The sequence below is a fragment of the Muscardinus avellanarius genome (assembly GCF_963383645.1).
Source record: "Muscardinus avellanarius genome assembly, chromosome: 3".
In the NCBI taxonomy this organism is placed as follows: domain Eukaryota; kingdom Metazoa; phylum Chordata; class Mammalia; order Rodentia; family Gliridae; genus Muscardinus; species Muscardinus avellanarius.
In genome coordinates this window covers 10,187,457-10,205,116 of record NC_137788.1, presented here as the reverse complement: position 1 = coordinate 10,205,116, position 17,660 = coordinate 10,187,457, and the positions used below count along the sequence as shown (strand labels likewise).

The window sequence follows — 17,660 nt, the reverse complement described above, 5'->3', positions numbered from 1 at the left end:
GAGTTAGAGCCAATCTTCCAGGTACTTCAGCAAAGGCTAAGGACAGAAGCAGATTTAGCTTGTTATTTTTTGCTACTTTGTCTTTTTACTATTAGTGTGTGTGTGTGTGTGTGTGTGTGTGTGTGTGTGTGTGTGTTACTGGGGATTGAACCCAGGGGCATTCTACCTCAGAGCTACACCCCTCGGCCCTATTTTTTATTCTTTATTTTTGAAATAGGGCCTCACTGAGTCGCAGAGGGCCTCACTAAGGAGTAGCTGAGGCTGTCGATGAACCCTGATCCTCCTGTCTCAGCCTCTCAAATGCTAGGATTAAAAGCTTGCGCCACTACACCGGGGCAGGGGGCTTAACTTTTGAGCCCCGCCTTGTTCGAGGTAAAGTTGGAGGTGGACACTGCCGTGTAATCCATCCGATCTGGTGCTGCTGGGCTGAGAACGCGGTGACGTGGGTGAGGACACACAGAACCATCAGAATGGCAGCTCCCCGCTGTCTGTCTGGTTGAGGAGAGAACAGATCCCCGGGGCACAGGAGGCCGGGGGTGGGGGGGCGAGAGGCTCAGAGCCGCCAAAGTGTCCAGGGCCCTGTGTACTGGGCAGACTGGGGGCGTGGGGGGGGGCTGGCTCACTCAGGGCAGAGGAGGAGGTGGGCGAGGGCAGCCCTGGTCCCGCACTGCTCCTGTCCCACACTGGAACCAGAGGCAGGGTGGGTGCGTGGGGAACCCCACAGGCCTTGGGGTGAGGGACCCGGGCTCAGGCCGATGATCCTGGGTGAGCCCCTGGCCTCCCCGAGCCTCGGTTTCCCTGCCTCTGAATTCAGAGCGTAGTGACAGGACCCTCCACCCTCCTGCCGTGCGGTTCCACGGCAGAGGTCACGCTGTGGTGCGGAGCGCAGAGTAGGCGCTCGGTACGTGCTCAGCACCCATCCCTCTCCCCCACGGGTTTCTTCTTATACGTAAATTGTTTAATTTTTGAGGGTACTGGGGATTGAACCCAGAGGCTTTCTCATCTCTGGCCTATATCCCCAGCTCTTTTTATTTTTTACTTTTTCTATTAAAATAGGGTCTCGCTGAGTTGCTGAGGCTGCTGGCTTGCAGCCTCTATCCTCCGGGCTCAGCCTCCTGAGTACCCGGATTTACAGGCATGTATCACTGTACCGAGCTTAAACTTTTTTTTTAAAAGTTTTAACTAACACATAATAATTATGCATATTTGTGAGTTCCAATGTGATCATTCAAACAAAGTGTAGTGATCAAATCAGGGTAATTAGCATTTCCATTATCTTTAACATTTATTGTTTCTTTGTTCTGGAGACCTTTGAGTTCTTCTGTCCTTTATTTCTATTTCTTCTTCTACTTCCTCTTCCTCTTCTTCCTCTTCCTTTTTCTCTTCTTCCTCTTCTTCATTTCTTTATTCTTTTGTTTCTTTCCCCTTATTTAGTTATTATTCTTACTAATTTCTAATCTTATTCTACTTTTTTCTTTCTTTTTCTTTCCCTTTCTTTTTTCTATTTTTGTAGTGCTGGGGATTGAACACAGGGACTTTCTACTTCTGAGCTACAACCCCAGCCCTATTTTATTTTATAGTTTTGAAACAAGACCTTACTAAGTTACTGAGGACCTCATTAAATTGCTAAGGCTGGCCTCGAACCTGAGATCCTCCTGTTTCGGCCTCCTAAGTACTAGGAGGATGGGCGTGCATGCTACCAGGCCTGGCTTCTTGTAGTTCTTTATAACATATATAAGGTTGTTACAAACGACGGCCACCCCACTGTGCTCTTGAGTGCTAGGACTCATTCCTTCCATCCGACTGTGTTTTGGTACCTGTTAGCCAAGTCTCCTTCTATTCCCACAGCTTCTCCCAGCCTGTGCCCTTCACAGAGTTCAAGGTCAAGTGTGTGAGAGCCCAGCCTCCAGCAGGCACTGAGCTGTGTGGCTTCAGACCCTCTTACTGATTGTGCGGCTCTTTTAAACCCCAGTCTTCTCATCTATAAAATAGGGACCCACTTCTGGAAGTCACTGGGGGGTGGATGGGAAGGGTGTTACGTATAGGGATCTTCTCACAGTAGCTGCTCGGACTGCGCCTGGGTTAGTGGGGGCCCTTACTGTCCTGTTGTAGCCAGAAAGCCCGGAGAAGCCACTTGATGGCTCGCAGATCCACGAACATGCAGAATAAAAACAGAACTGGGAGCCGGGCGTGGTGGTAATTTTAGTACTTGGGAGGCTGAGACCGGAGAGTCACAGGTCCGAGGGCAGCCTCAGCAAGAAATGAGATTCTTATCAACCTAGTGAGACCCTGCTTCAAAATAAAAAATAAAATAGGGCTGGGGGTGTTGCTCAGAGATAGAAGGCCCCTGGGCTCAATCCCCAGTACGAGAGAGAGAGAGAGAGAGAGAGAGAGAGAGAGAGAGAGAGAGAGGGAGGAGAGGAGAGGAGAGGAGAGGAGAGGAGAGGAGAGGAGAGGGGAGAGGGGAGAGGGGAGAGGGGAGAGGGGAGAGGGGAGAGGGGAGAGGGGAGAGGGGAGAGGGGAGAGGGGAGAGGGGAGAGAGGAGAGAGGAGAGAGAGAAAGAAGAAAAAAAGATGGGGATGCAGGGCAACCTCCTGCTTACCCCGCCACGCTAACCACTCACTTTCCGTCAAAGAAAACCAGGCTCCATCTGGGCGCAAGCTTCCTAGGCAGGTGCTCTGCGTCTTTCAGGGGAGGGGATTGAAAGGACCAAAGAGAGCCCAAGCTCCCGGTTGGCCTCTCCCCCCTCCCCCCACCCCGTTCCGTTCCTCCCCTGGAGAAGCCGGAGGGATCCCAGCTTTCTCCCTGTGACCTTGACCAGCTCTGACAGTGGCAAAAATGCGTTCCTGTGCCAGGTGAGCCTCCCCATCCCCTGCGGCCACAGCACTGATGGGAGCCACAGGCCACAGAGCAAGCCGAGGAGGGGGCAGGGAGGCCAGGTGGTCCCCTCCTGCCCAGGCTCCTCCAGGGGCCAAGCGTCTGAGGCCTGAGGAGGGAGCTGCCCTGCTGGAGGGGGAGGGTGCCAGGATGCCCAACTGCCAGGGAGCAAAGACCAAAACCACAAGTAAAGAAACAAACAACCCAGGATGCCCAATGCATGTTGAATTTCAGATACATTTCAGACATTTTTTTTTTTTTTTTGTACTAGGGATTGAATTTAGGAGTATTCTACCTCCAAGTTACACCTCCAACTCCAGCCACCTTTTTTGAATTCTTTATTATGAAACAGAGCCTAACTAGGTTACTGCAATTCTAAGTTGCTGTGGTTGGTCTTGAACCTGCGATCCTCTTGTCTCAGCCTCCCAGGTACTGGGATCACAGGTGTGCACCACCATGCCTTGCTACAATAACAAAAAAATTTTTTTTGGTGGTACTGGGGTTCCTGGAAGCCCTTCTACCTCCAGGCTACACTCCCAGACCTATTTTTTATATTTTTATTTGGAAATGGGGTCTCTTAAGCCAGCGAGGCTGGCTTCGAACCTGCGCCATCCTCCTGTCTCCGCCTCCCAAGTGCGGGGATTATAAGCGTGCGCCACCACGCCCGACTTACAACAAATATTTAAATGTAAGTATATATGTCCCATTTAATGTTGAGGGTGTATTCATACAAAAAAATGGCCTGGAAAGGTTAGGGCCCTCCAAAGACTCCTCTGCTAGAATTTGATGATTATAGTCTCTGTGCAGGGTGACAGTGTCTAGACAAATTGGAACTCTAAGCTCGCCAGCCTGAGCGGATCTCAGGAAAGGCACAGGCAGGGGTGAGGTGGGGGCCGAATTCTCCCTGAGGCCCTGTGGCCCCTGGTCACAGCCTGCAGCACCAGGGAAGAGAAGTGGGCTGAGTGTCTAGAACTGCGACCTTGGCAGGGAGCTGTGGGGTCGGGCAGGGGGAGGATGGACCGGGCCAGAACCAAGCAGGGGCTGCTCATTTGCCTGGAGCCCCTGGTCATGGGCTGGCAGGGTCCCCCTAGGGAGCGTCATGGCGGGCAGGTCCTTCCAGTCTGGCTGCCTCTGATCCCAGCCGTTTAGCCGTTTAGCGGGGCTGGCCAGGAGCTCGTCCACTCTCCCAGTAAGGACTTACCGTGTCAGATGCTCTGAGGTCCTGGCTGCTCAGATGAGAGGGGATTGCTTGTCAAACTGACAAGACAAATGGTCTTTCAGTTAAAGGGACAAAAGCTGGGGCTTGCCTGAAGGTCACATGGTACTCTTTCCTACTGAATTTCAAGGTGACTCTATTTCTTCTAAAAACAAACAAAACAAAATAAAAAACCAAGCTGGGCATGGTAGCACACACTTGTAATTTCAGTATGCCAGTACTTGGGAGGCTGAGACAGGAGGACCGCGGGTTCTCAGCAAACCTCAGCTGCTTAGTGAGGCCCTGTTTCAAAATAAAGTATCAAAACTAGGGCTGAGGGTGTAGCTCAGAGGTAGAATGTCCCTGAGTTCAATCCCCCAGTATCAAGAAAACAACAACAAAACAAAAACAAAAACAAAACAAAAATATAGGCATGGTAGCACTTGCCTGTAATCCCAGTACTTGGGAGGCGGAGACAGGAGGATGGCAGATTTGAGGCTAATCTCAACACTTAAGCAAGGACCTTTGGTAACTTAGTGAGACCATTTCAAAATGAAAAGGGCCGGGAAAGTAGCTTGGAGGTAGAACACGCCTGGATTTAATAACTAGTACAATAACAACAACAATACATAAAGCTTTCAGGGCTGCAGACCTCAGCTGTGTTCCACCTGCCGACAGTTGCTGCACCAGATACTGTGTGTTCAAGGGGACAGCGAAGGAACCTGAGGGAGGACGAGGTTATCTCTTGTTCACTGTTCTGGTCGGGAGTCCTCCGGGGTGGTCCTGCTGCTGACTGGTCCCCCTGTATCCCAGGGTCTCAGATCCCAGCAGAGCCCTGTGCCACCTCCAGTCGCAGGTCTTGGGAGTCAAAGCTTCAGTTCTCCCTTCTCTTCTCCTCTCCTCTCCTCTCCTCTCCTCTCCTCTCCTCTCCTCTCCTCTCCTCTCCTCTCCTCTCCTCTTCTCTTCTCTTCTCTTCTCTCTCTCCCCCTCTCCCCCTACCCCTCTCCCCCCCTCAGTCTCCCGAGTTTCAGTCCCTCTTCCTCAGATGAAAAATTCTACCGACCTCGAGCTCCACTCCAGACCTTACTTTTTTTTAAACTGAAAAACAGGGTCTTCCTCACTAAGTTGCTGAAGTTGACCTTGAACCTACTATTCTCCTGCCTCTGCCTTCTCAAGTACTAGGATTACAGAGGCAGGCCACCACACCCTCTTTAGGGGTTATACCCTCCCTCCCTCCCTCCCTCCCTCTTTTCTTTTCCTTTCTTTCTTTCTTTCTTTCTTTCTTTCTTTCTTTCTTTCTTTCTTTCTTTCTTTCTTTCTTTCTTTTGTCGTTCCCAGCTATACCCCCAGCCCTATTTTTCATTCTTTATCTTGAAACAGGGTCTCGCTAAGTTGCAGAGGGCCCCACTAAGCAGCTGAGGTTGGCCGTGAACCCAGATCCTCACTTCTCAGCCTCCCAAGTACTGGGATTACAAGCGTGCGCCACCACGCCTGGCGAGTTTTTTCTTTTTGAAACAGGGTCTCACTGAGTTGCCGAGGACCTCACCAGGTTGCTGAGGCTGGCCTTGAACCTGTGCCCCTCTGGCCTCAGCTTTCCAAGTACTGGGATTACAGGTGTGCGCCACCACGCCGACCTTGGAAATGAGCTAAAATGGCTTCCCATTTGATAGGCGGCACATGGCAGCCCCTTCTTGCTTTAAACCCTATTGTTTGCTCAGTGGTGTGGACATGGGGTGTCCACACCCCTGAGAGAACTGAGCTCCGGGGCAGAGGCTGGTGGAGGTCTGGGTTGTTGCGGTGGCCTCTCCCAGGCCCTTGACGTGTCTGTACATGTCGTGTATCACAGGCTGCCGCCTTTTCTGCTTGTCCCTGAGGGTTGAGTCACCGGGTGTCACCTTTCTGGTCATTCTTGGTGTCGGGGGCGGGTGTCAGCTTTAACAGACAGCAGGGTCTGCCGCTTGGGAGGAGAGCCACCTGTAAACAGGACCTCAGGCGACCTCGCCTGAGGTGAGCCCGCCTGCTTTACCCCCGGACAGCGCCCCACAGTCCTGCCGCTGGGCCGTGTGGGACAGTGGACACGGCCGGGGTCTCCTCTGGCCACAGCTGACGAGTTGCCAGCGGACTCAGGACCCACAGGGGTGAGTCCTCCAGGCCAGTGGCCGCATGGCCAAGCTGCCCCTTGGCCTTGGTCTCCGGGGTCGCCTGAGGGTGATGAGGTGCTGAGGGGGATGTCATCTTTTGCTCAGGTGGTGGCTGTCAAGTTGTTTCAGATCTCCACGTCACGCAGGCCGTGGTGCGTCCCTGCGCTGGAGTGTTCGGGTCCCGTGAGTTGCACTCTGTCTTGGACACGGCCAACATGGTGTCCCGGGCGTTCTGTGCGCAGCTCATCATGATCTCTGGGGCCCCGGCTGGTCCCATTCCTGGGGTCTCCTCCTCCCATTTCTCCCTTGATGTCTCTACCTTCCTGGTTCTGCTCAGCTTCTGGGCTCCTGCGTGGGGCTCTGAGATGGGGCCGCCCTGTCTGGTGTGATCTTGAATCTGCTTTGGTCCTAAGGCTACAGCTTGATGTGGCAGACCGTGTCTCTGGCCCATTTTGAGGGTGCAAACATGTCTTGCTCCTCCTCACATCCCCAGTGGCTGGTACAGTAGATGCAGGCTTGGAAGCCTTGCTAGGGCAGCCATTGCCCTTTAGAATAAGCCCAGTGCCCCCCATTTCTCCTCCCTTCCTGCCCTTCCCCCCAGCCGGCCACGCCAAGCCGTCCTCTGTCCCTGGAACAAGCCACGCACCGGTGTCCACCCAGGGCCTCTGAGCCCGTTTCTGATAAAATGCTGTCCCCACAGGAGGATCATAGTTCGCAGACAGTCTCAGCTACTTAGGCCCTCTGCAACTCAGTGAGACTCTGTTTCAAAATAAAGAATAAGCCGGGCGTGGTGGTGCACGCTTGTCATCCCCGCGCTTGGGAAGCTGAGACAGGAGGATCGCACAGGTTCGAAGCCAGCCTCAGCTACTTAGTGAGGCTCTCAGCAACTTAGTGAGACCCTGTTTCCAAATAAAATATAAAATAGGTCTGGGAGTATAGCCTGGAGGTAGAAAGCCCCTGGGTTCCACCCCCAGTACCACCCCCCCCCAAAAAAAATAGGGCCAGGGGCATAGCTCGAAGGTAGAATGACCCTGGGTTTCATCCCCAGTACCAAAGAAAGAAAGAAAGAAAGAAAGAAAGAAAGAAAGAAAGAAAGAAAGAAAGAAAGAAAGAAAAGAAAGAAAGGAAGGGAAAGGAAAGCAAGGAAGAAAGAAAGTCGAGAACCCCAGATCCTCCCCCTTTTTCATGTTTCAGCTTTTTGTGTGTGTGTGTGGTACTGGGGATGGAACCCTTCTACCTCCAGGCCACACTCTTAGACCTATTTTTATATTTTATTTGGAAACAGGGTCTCTTAAGCCAGCGCGGCTGGCTTCGAACCTGCGCGATCCTCCTGTCTCCACCTCCCAAGCACGGGGATGACAAGCGTGGCCACCACGCCCGGCAATGTTTCCTATTTTATTTGATGCTTCCAAAGGTTAAAAAAAGGTCAAGATTCTTGCACCAATTGTTTTAAGCGAGACCTGTCTTTTTATTTTTTATTCTTTATTTTGAAACAGGATTTCACTGAGTCGCAGAGGGCCGCACTAAGTAGCCGAGGCTGGCCACGAACCTGCGTTCCTCCTGACTCAGCCTCCCGAGCACTGGGAGAACAATCAAGGCAATCCAGTGTGTACAACGGTCACTTTTCCCTTTTAGTTTCTCTGCTTTACACAGCCAGGTCAGCGATAGAGAATTGGACCGCATGTGTGTGGTTGGAAATGGCCTCAGACCCCTCTGACTCTCAGCTGTCTGTTGTCTGACGCTCCTGTCTTTTGGGAAATGGCAGGGACTCCGCGTTTGGAGAGTAACGCCTTGATACAGGTCTTTCTGGGAGTGGATGTTCGACTGTGGAGAGTGGGGCACGGGGCCGGTCCTGGGCTTAGCCTGATCATTGCCAAAATAAAAGTAGAGACTTGGGAGCACGTGGCCCTTGTCTCCAGACATCTGCGGGGCAGTCACTGATTGTAGACTCGTTCCGGCCTCAGAAGGTGGAGCTGTGCGTGGGGACCACGGGGAAGCCGGCCTTGATGTGCCATGAGCAGGACCGTCTAGCCATTGGGGCTCTGGAACGGGGCTGCCAAGGGAGGTGGTGAGGTGACCGTCACTGGGGGCATCCGGGCAGAAGCCAAGCGACTGCATTTCAGTGCCGCCACAGAGCGCATCCAGGAGCGGTGAGATTTCTCCCAGGGGGGCTTGAGTCCTCTGATTCGGACCTGCTGAGGGTTGTTTTCTTTTATTCTTCTGTCTTGTTTCTGCTGGCAGAAGGAGCAGGTCCTGAGGAGCGCCCGGTGTGCACGCAGTCCGGGGCTGCGCCTGCCCGATGCCCTCCCCTCCCCCCAGGCTTCTTTCCCCTGAATAGATGAAGCTCTTAAGCCTCGCAGCCTAGAAAGAAACGCGAAGCCGCTGCCTTCGTACTTCTCGGGTCTCCCTGTTGGAAACAGGACCCTCTGCCAGTGGCCGGAATCCGTTTCTAAATATGCACCGTGTACATCCAGTTCACGTCCGGCTCTCCTTGGGCCAGGACACTGACCCTCTGTGGCCGTCTCTGAAAGCCCATGTAGCCTGGGCTTCCGGACACACCGGGGCTTCTTCATCCCTCAGTATTCGTCGTGCTTATGCTCCGTGATCCAGAGAGACGGGGACCTCCAGGGTCTTTGTTACTGACCATTCTGCAGCCTTTGCAAGTTTCCCTTCAGAAACTGGAGTCCCCTGGGAGCCGGGCATGGTGGCGCACGCTTGTCATCCCAGCATTCTGGAGGCTGAGACAGGGGGAGCGAGGTCCCTTGCAACACAGTGAGACCCTGTTTCAAAATAAAGGATAAAAAAAAAAAATAGGGCTGGGGATGAAGTTTGGAGGTAGAATGCCCTTGGGTTCCATACCCAGTACTACAAAAAAGAAAGGAAGAAAGAAAGAAAGAGAGTCCCTTGTAAGCCAGGTACCCTGGGGCACGCTTGTCATCCCAGCATTCGGGAGGCTGAGACAGGAGGGTCACGGGTCGCAGACAACTTCAGCTACTTAGTGAGGCCCTCTGCAACTCAGTGAGACCCTGATTTCAAAATAAAGAATAAAAAATAGGACTGGGGGTGCAGCTCGGGGGTAGAATGCCCCCCGGGTTCCATCCCCAGTACTGTAAATAAATAAATAAATAAATAAATAAATAAATAAATAAAGCTAGAGTCCCTTGGCCACCAGCCCCACCTCCGGGGTCCTCAGTACGGACTGTGGGTGCCCACTGTAGGCTCTGGCTTGGCCCGAGCTCCTCTCTGCCCTCGATCTGGTCTCTGCAAGTAGCAAAAGAGAGGTGACTTGGACATATATATTAACAGACACCAGGGCACACCGGACTCCCACTGAAAGCAATTCCATCTCCAGGTGCGCAGGACCTAGCGGCCGAGCTGCCAAGAGCTCTGCCCTCTTGGGGCGAATATTCTGGAAGACCCAGAAAGTCTGAGACTGTAGGCTAATCCATCCTCCTTCATGTTCAGAGAGAAAACCATGGTTATCCAAAGACAACTGGTGAAACGCCAAGTACACTAGGAAAAGCCCCCTGGTTCCAGGGCCAGCACTGCCCCCCACCCCGGTACAGCATGGTGGTCGCTGAAGGCGGGTTGGCGCTGTGACAGAGGGCACGGGCTTTGGCGCTGAGTCCATTCAGATGGACCCCCCCTTTCGTCACCGGCTGTGTGCGCCCGGGTAGGTGGCTTAACCTCTCTGTGATTCTGCTTTCTCATGCATAAAACATGGGCAATAATATGTCCGCTGTGAGGGTCAGAGAGGTAAGCCCTGGAATGCGCCTGGCTCACGGCGAGTGTGTGCTAGATGCCGCCGTATCATCAGTCGGTCCACACCTGCGCCGCCAGGCGGAGGACGCCTTCCAGAGGCCGCGCTGAGCCCGCGTCTGCCCTCGCCGAAGGTGGACGGGACACAGGCTCCTGGGCTCCACCTGCCGCCGCTCGCCCGTGACCCCTGGGACGCGCGGGCTTCCTTCTGCTGTGGAAACAGATCACCGCAACTTAGGGCTTAAGAACGACACGAAGTAAGCCGGGCGTGGTGGCGCACGCTTGTCATCCCCGCGCTTGGGAGGCTGAGACAGGAGGATCGCGCAGGTTCGAAGCCAGCCTCGGCTACTTGGTGAGGCTCTCGGCAACTTAGTGAGACCCTGTTTCCAAATAAAATATAAAATGGGTCTGGGAGTATAGCCCGGAGGGAGAAAGCCTCTGGGTTCCACCCCAAGTCCGACAATAAATAAATAAATAAATAAATAAATAAAATGACACGAAGTTATCCTCTTGACCTCTAGAGGTCAGGCATCCAAACAAGTGTGAGAAGCTCGAACCATACTTTCTCTCCTTCCCAGCATCTGGAGGCTGCCTGTGTTCCCCCGGCCACGACCGCCTCTCTCTACCTGGCTTTCCTCATCTGGTCTCCTTTCCCGAGACTTGTAGGATGTGTAACAGTAGCCCTGTCTTCCTTATTTTATTTATTTATTTTTTTGGTGCTGGAGATGGAGCTCCCAACATTTTTTTTTTTTTTTCTTTGAAACAGGGTCTCAAGTTGCTGAGGGCCTCCCTAAATTGCTGAGGCTGGTCTCAAACCTGTGATCCTCCCGCATCAGCCTCCCAAGTACCGGGATTATAGGTGTGAGCCACCTTGCCTAGCCAGCATCTTTGCCTTCTTCCTCCAAGATTCTAGTAGCACCCCACTCGGCGTGACAACCCAAAGTATCTCTAGACATTATCTCTTCTTTCTTTCTTTCTTTCTTTCTTTCTTTCTTTCTTTCCTTCCTTCCTTCCTTCTGTGCTGGGAATTGAACCCAGGGGCATTCTACTTCTGAGCTACACCCCAGCCTGATTTCCTATTCTTTCTTCTGAAACAGGGTCTCGCTAAATTTTGCATGACCTCACTAAGTAGCTGAGGTTGGCCACGAACCCGGATCCTCCTGGCTCAGCTTCCCAAGTACTGGGATTACAAGCGTGCGCCACCAGGCCCTGCTCTTCAGCTGCTTTCTAAGGGACAGAATTACCCCCAGGCGACGGCCACTGCTCTAAAGTGTTGTTGAGAAAGAGGTTTAACTGAGATGACAGGAGGGTGAAGTCTTTATCATATTTCCTGATAAACAGGAGCGTCAGGATGTCATCTTGAGGTTGTCGTGGGAGAGAGCGCTCGCTAAGGAACATACACATGCCCTGCACCCCCAGACACGCAACACCCCACTCTTACACCTGGCCAGTTAGCCTGCCTTGAGAGACAAACTTGAGATGTAGGGAGGTCCAGAGAGGCCCAGGGAGGGTGACACTGCACTCTGTGAGCTTCCAGAAGACTCTCAGAGTTCTGGTCACCACCACGAGCCATGGGAGGTGCCCGCCCCACGGGCTGGTCTCGCAGCCCCTCACTGTGGCCTCACCAGAGGCCTCCCTCTAACCAGGGATAGCTAGACGCAGGTTAGTGGCCCTGGTGCTCGGCCCAGGGTCCAGCTAAGACAGTAGCCGTTACTAATGATCGAGGTCTGGGCTGTGGTTGAAATGGCAGAGGTAGATGTGGGCTCAGCTGCGGTGGACGAGGTGGTGGTAAGCATGGAAGAGGCCCACAGTGGTGTTTTTGGTTGTGGCGGTAGAATTGGTGGAGGTAAACCTGCTGGTGGTTGTAGACATCAGACTGGGGACATCATGGTGGTGGTAGAAGTCGCCAAGATGGTGAGAGTCAAGATGGTGGCCATGATGGTGTTGGTGGGGGTGATGATGAAAATGTTTTTGTTGCTGCTGCTGCTGGTGGTGGTCTTCTTCTTCTTCTTCTTCTTCTTCTTCTTCTTCTTCTTCTTCCTCCTCTTCTTCTTCTTCTTCTTCTTCCTCTTCCTCTTCCTCTTCCTCCTCTCTTCCTCTGTCTCCATCTTCATTGCCTCTGCTTCCTCTTCCTCCTCCTCCTCCTCTTCTTCCTCCTCCTCCTTCTTTTCCTCTTCTTCCTCCTCCTCCTCCTTTATTCTTGTGTGTGTTGTACTGGGGATGGAACCCAGGGGCATTCTACCTCTGAACTACACCCTCAGCCCTATTTTATTTTATTTATTTTATTTTTTATGCTTTGTTTTATTTTTGGTGGTACTGGGGGTGGAACCCAGAGGCTTTCTACCTCCGGGCTATACTCCCAGACCTTTTTTATATTTTATTTGGAAACAGGGTCTCACTAAGTTGCTGAGAGCCTCACTCAGTAGCTGAGGCTGGCTTCGAACCCGTGCGATCCTCCTGTCTCAGCCTCCCAAGCGCGGGGATTATAAGCGTGCGCCACCACGCCTGGCTTTTTATTTTTATTTTGAAACAGGATCTCACTAGGCTGCTGAGAACCTCACTAAATTGCTAAGGCTGGCCTCGAAACTGTGATCCTCCTATCTCAGCCTCCCAAGTACTGAGACTACAGGCGTGCACCACCACCCTTGGCAGAAATGCTCTTCTTTTTCCTGGAGAAGAACAGTTTCGGCTCTCTGAGATGATACTCAGCTGCCAGGGAGATGACCCACCGGGAAAACCACAGAGGGGTCTATGGATTTCCCTGCTGGTGTGCGACTGAGGTAGGTGTCCTGAGGTGGGTGTCGGGTGGGAGCCAGGCTGGAGAGCTGGGTCCAGGCACAAATCTCATCCGGGCAGCTACCATACCAGCCCTCTTCAGGACTGTCTGCAGAGCAGGGGTGAGCTGGGATGAGCCCTTGACGCGCTGCTGCAGAGACACCCACCTTCTCATGAAATCAGCTTATGACTTAATCAAACAAAGTGTCTGCAGCTGAGACAGGAGGGAAATTGGGAGCTCTCCCCTGTGCAGCAGTCAATGTTTAATGAAAGTGAAGTTGGAGAACAAAGGTTAGCACTAAAGAAAATTAGAGCCAGTTTTCCCTGGCTCGCCTGTCCCCAGGAGCGGGGCAGGTCCTCTGTGCTTCTCCGGAGCCCCCTTCTGCAGCATTCCTCCGCAGCACAAAGTGAATTAAGACCCTGGAGCCGAGCGTAGTGGCGCACGCTTGTCATCCCAGTACTGGGGAGGCTGAGGCAGGAGGATCGCAGGTCCGTGGCCAGCCTCAACTACTTAGTGAGGCTCTCAGCAACTTAGCAAGACCCTGTTTTAAAAAAAAATAAAAATGGGGCTGGGGGTGTAGCTTGGAGGTAGAATGCCCCTGGGTTCGATCCCCAGCTCTAAAAAAAAAAAAAAAAAAAAAAAAAAACTTGTGCCTGGAAAGAGCACTAAATAGGGAGTCAGGAGATCTGAGCTTCAGTTCACACTCCAGGTGACCTTTGACAAATTCCCTGACTTCTCTGGACTGTAAAGTAAGGGAGGGAGGTGAGGAGGGAGGGGGACTGACAGGTGTGAGAGGGGCCTCTAGCTCTGACCTTCCATGACTTTGTGAGAGGCCCTGAAGCTGAGCGTTTGGCGTTGGAGACCAGGAGGCAAGGCAGTGGGGGTGGGGAAGGGGGTCCCACTCGCGCAGGCAAGAGAAGAGGCCAGTGACTGGGAGGTGGAGCTTGGCCAGGACCCACAGAGCCGCGGCCAGGACGCCCACGGTGTGGTCCCGGCTCCTTCCTCCAGGGGGCGCGCGCGTGCCCGGGGAGTGGAGCTCAGGACCAGCCTCCCTCCCTCCCCAGCCCGCTGGTCGCTGAGGCCTTCTCATAGTTGAGAAAGACCAGCAGAGGTCACATCACACCTGGGCAGGCAGTTCAGAAAAGGACAAATCGAAATGGCAATGAAGCCGGGCGAGGTGGCGCACGCTTGTCATCCCCGCGCTTGGGAGGCTGAGACAGGAGGATCGCGCAGGTTCGAAGCCAGCCTCAGCTACTTAGTGAGGCTCTCAGCAACTTAGTGAGACCCTGTTTCCAAATAAAATATAAAATAGGTCTGGGAGTATAGCCCGGAGGTAGAAATCCTCTGGGTTCCACCCCCAGTACAACACACACGCACACACATACACACACACACACACACACACACACTTTTTAAAAAGCAAAAAGAAATAGCCAATGAAGCCCAGCACAGTGGCCTGACCACGCCTGCAATCTCAGTTACTCAGGAGGCTGAGACAGGAGGATCACATCTTGGAGGCTAACATAGGCAACAAAACTAGAACCTGTCTCAAAATAAATAAATACACAAGCAAATAAATAAAAAGGGATGGCGGTGTAGCTTAGCGATAGAATGCTGCTCAGCTCATTCCCGTACTAGAGAAGAAGGAAGGAAGGGCGGGCCAGGGAGCGTGTAGCTCTCCCGGTAATCTGGGAAATAGAAATCAAGTGAATGACATACTCTCTTCTGGTTTATCAGGCTCACAGAGATGAAAGAGTGAAAACATCTCTCACTGGTGTGTGTTGGGAGCTGACGCACCTTACGCACATCTTCAACTGTGGGCAGGTGTCTTCAGGAAATCGCTGAAGCGTGCAGGTGGTCTCAGCAGCATTGCTTCTAGTAAGAAAAAACTGGTGGCATCCTGGTGTTAATGACATTCTGGCTTCTCTGCTCCCTCCAAACAGAACAAAAAGAAAAAGGAAAGAACTACCATTCAATCATTAAAAGGGTTTGTTTGGTATTGAGTTGGGGATTGAACCCAGTTCTATATCCACGCTACACCCCCAACTTTGTTTATTTATTTTTTATTTTGAAACAGTTTCACTAAATTGCTGAGGCTCCTCTCACTAAGTTTCTAAGGCTGGCTTCAAACCCGTGATCTTTCTGTCTTAGCCACCTAAGTACCGGGATAACAGGTGTGCGTCACCACATCTGCTTTAAAAGTGGTATTTTATAATTATATTTGCTGTGTGGAAAGATGTTTTCAGTATGGTTAAACCAACACAGTGACAGGATATAGTTCTACTTGGCAGATTTATGTATATGTAAACACACACGGGAAAAAGTCTAGGAATATAAAAAGCAGTATGTTAGCAGTGTATTTAACTACTGTGTGTGTGTGTGTGTGTGTGTGTGTGTGTGTGTGTGTGTGGTGCTGGGGTGGAACCCAGGGGCTTTTCTACCTCTGGGCTATACTCCCAGACCTATTTTATACTTTATGGAAACAGGGTCTCACTAAGTTGCTGAGAGCCTTACTCAGTAGCTGAGGCTGGCTTTGAACCCCTGCGATCCTCCTGTCTCCGCCTCCCAAGCGCGGGGATTACAAGCGTGCGCCACCACGCCTGGCTTAACTACGTATTTTGTTTGTTTGTTTGTTTGTTTTCTTTTTGGTACTAGGGATTGAACCTAGAAACATTCTACCTTTGAGGTATATACCCTTAGCCCTTTATTATTTTTTATTATTGAAATAGGGACTTGCTAAGTCACCGAGGGTCTTTCTAAATTGCTGAGGCTGGCTTCCAACCTGCGACCCTCCTGTCTCCGCCTCCCAAATACTGAGATTACAAGCAGGTTCCCACCATTTCCTACTGTAACTGCATATTGATGGGCTCTTTTTATCTGTTTTCTTTTTATTTCAGCGGTCTAAGTGTGTACACACCCTTTGCCTAATAAGTGGAATTAGGAACATAGAAGTTTATCTTTTTAATGTCAAAAAGCGCTTGCCGAGCTGGAGTTTGGTCTGAGCCAGGCGGTTCCCAGAGGGCAGATGAGGGGAGAGGCCCCCAGCGCGGCTGGCTGCCGGCCTGATGGCTGGCGAGGGGCCGGGCTGGGCGCGAGAGATTAATCTCCATCCACCATCTGCTTTATCACCATCTATTTCTGGAGGGTGCAGCGCTTCACCCCCTCCGGCTCAGGTGGCAGCTGCTGGGCAGAAGTCATCAGTCAAGGGAGGCGAGCCTGGGGGGGGGCACAGGCAGGACCTCGAGCTGCCCTGCGCAGGTGAAGCACCTGTCTCCCCGGGTGCTCCCTGGTGGAGAAGGAAGGGGTGTCTGCAAAGGAAGGGGCCTGGGGACCCCAGTCTGCCTGGACCACGGCAAGATGAACCCACTTGGAGCCAGGCGTGGTGGTGCACGCCTGTCATCCCAGTACTTGGGAGGCTGAGATAGGAGGATCACAGGCTCAAGGACGGCCTCAGCAAGTAGTGAGGCGCTCTCAGCAACTTAGCGAGGCTCTGTTTCAAAATAAGCCAGGTGTGGTGGTGCATATTTGTAATCCCGGCATTTGGGAGCCCGAGACAGGAGGATCAGGATTCATGGACAGATTCAGCTACTTAGTGAGGCCCTTTGCAACTCAGTGAGACCTTGTTTCAAAATAAAGAATAATAATTTAAAAAAATAGGGCTGGGGGGTATAGTTCAAAGGTAGGAATGTCCCTGGGTTCCATCCCCAGTACTGCACAAACAAAAACAAAAATAAAAAGGGTTGGGATGTAGCTTGGAGGTAGAATGCCTCTGGGTTCAATCCCTAGTTTAAAAAAAGAAAAAAGGAGCCAGGCGTGGTGGCGCACACTTGTAATCCCGGGATTCAGGAGGCTGAGACTGGAAGATCGTGGTTTGCAGACAGCCTCAGCTACTTAGTGAGGCTCTCAGCAACTTAATGAGACCCTGTTTCCCAATAAAATATTAAATAGGTCTGGGAGTGTAGCCTGGAGGTAGAAAACCCCTGGATTCCATTGCTAGTACCACAAAAAAATAAAATAAAATTTAAAATAAAAAAATAGGGCTGGGGTATATTGGAGGTAGAATGCCCCTGGGTTTCATTCTTTGTCTGTCTGTCTGTCTGTCTGTCTGTCTGTCTGTCTGTCTGTCTGTCTCTGCCCATCACACCCACGCACACACAAAGATTCAGTATCCTTGTACAAAGAGACATGCTGGTCCCCTGACCAGGTGAGGGCTGTGCAATTTTTTTTTTTCCAGCACTGGGGATGGAACCCAGGGGCATTCTTCCTCTGAGCTACACCCCCAGCCCTAATTTTTTATTCCTTATTTTGAAACAGGGTCTCACTAAATTGCAGAAGGCCTCACTAAGTAGCTGAGGCTATCTGCGAACCTGCGATCCTCCTGTCTCAGCCTCCCAAGTACTGGGATTACAAGTGTGCGCCACCACGCCCGGCAGGGCTGTGCATTTTAAGAATGTTATGCCGAGACGTACTGAATGGGTGAGAGGTGGGAGCAGCTCCCCAGTGAGGAGAAATGGGGTGGGGGCTGAGAAGACAGAGGACAGCAGGGACTTGTCGCCTGGGTACCTCGGGCAGCGGGTTGGGTTGCATCCCTCCGAAAGGTGCGCACCTGTGAGGGTGACCTTCTTTGGAACAAGTCTCTGCAGATGTTAAGAATCTGAAGAGGATGACATGCTGGTCGAGGGCAGGACTGCCCATTCACTGATGGTGTCTTTCTAAGAGGAGGATGCCTGGGTTCCCAGAGCTTGGGAGGCTAAGACGGGAGGATCACAGGTTGGAGACCAGCCTTAGCCATTGAGTGAAAGCCCCAGCAACTTAGTGAGATCCTGTTTCAAAAATAGAAGGAAAAAAAAAAAAAAAAAGGCTGGGCCTGGTGGCACATGCCCGTCATCCCAGCACTGGGGAGGCTGACACA

General features: G+C 52.1%; 1 protein-coding gene across 1 annotated transcript in view; it reads left to right on the top strand.

The window, feature by feature from the left end:
* LRRC38 (leucine rich repeat containing 38) overlaps nt 1-17,660 on the top strand; it is a gene marked incomplete at both ends in the record, with an annotated part of 43,598 nt that overhangs the window by 20,549 nt on the left and 5,389 nt on the right. The gene's annotated exons all lie outside the window — the stretch shown is intronic.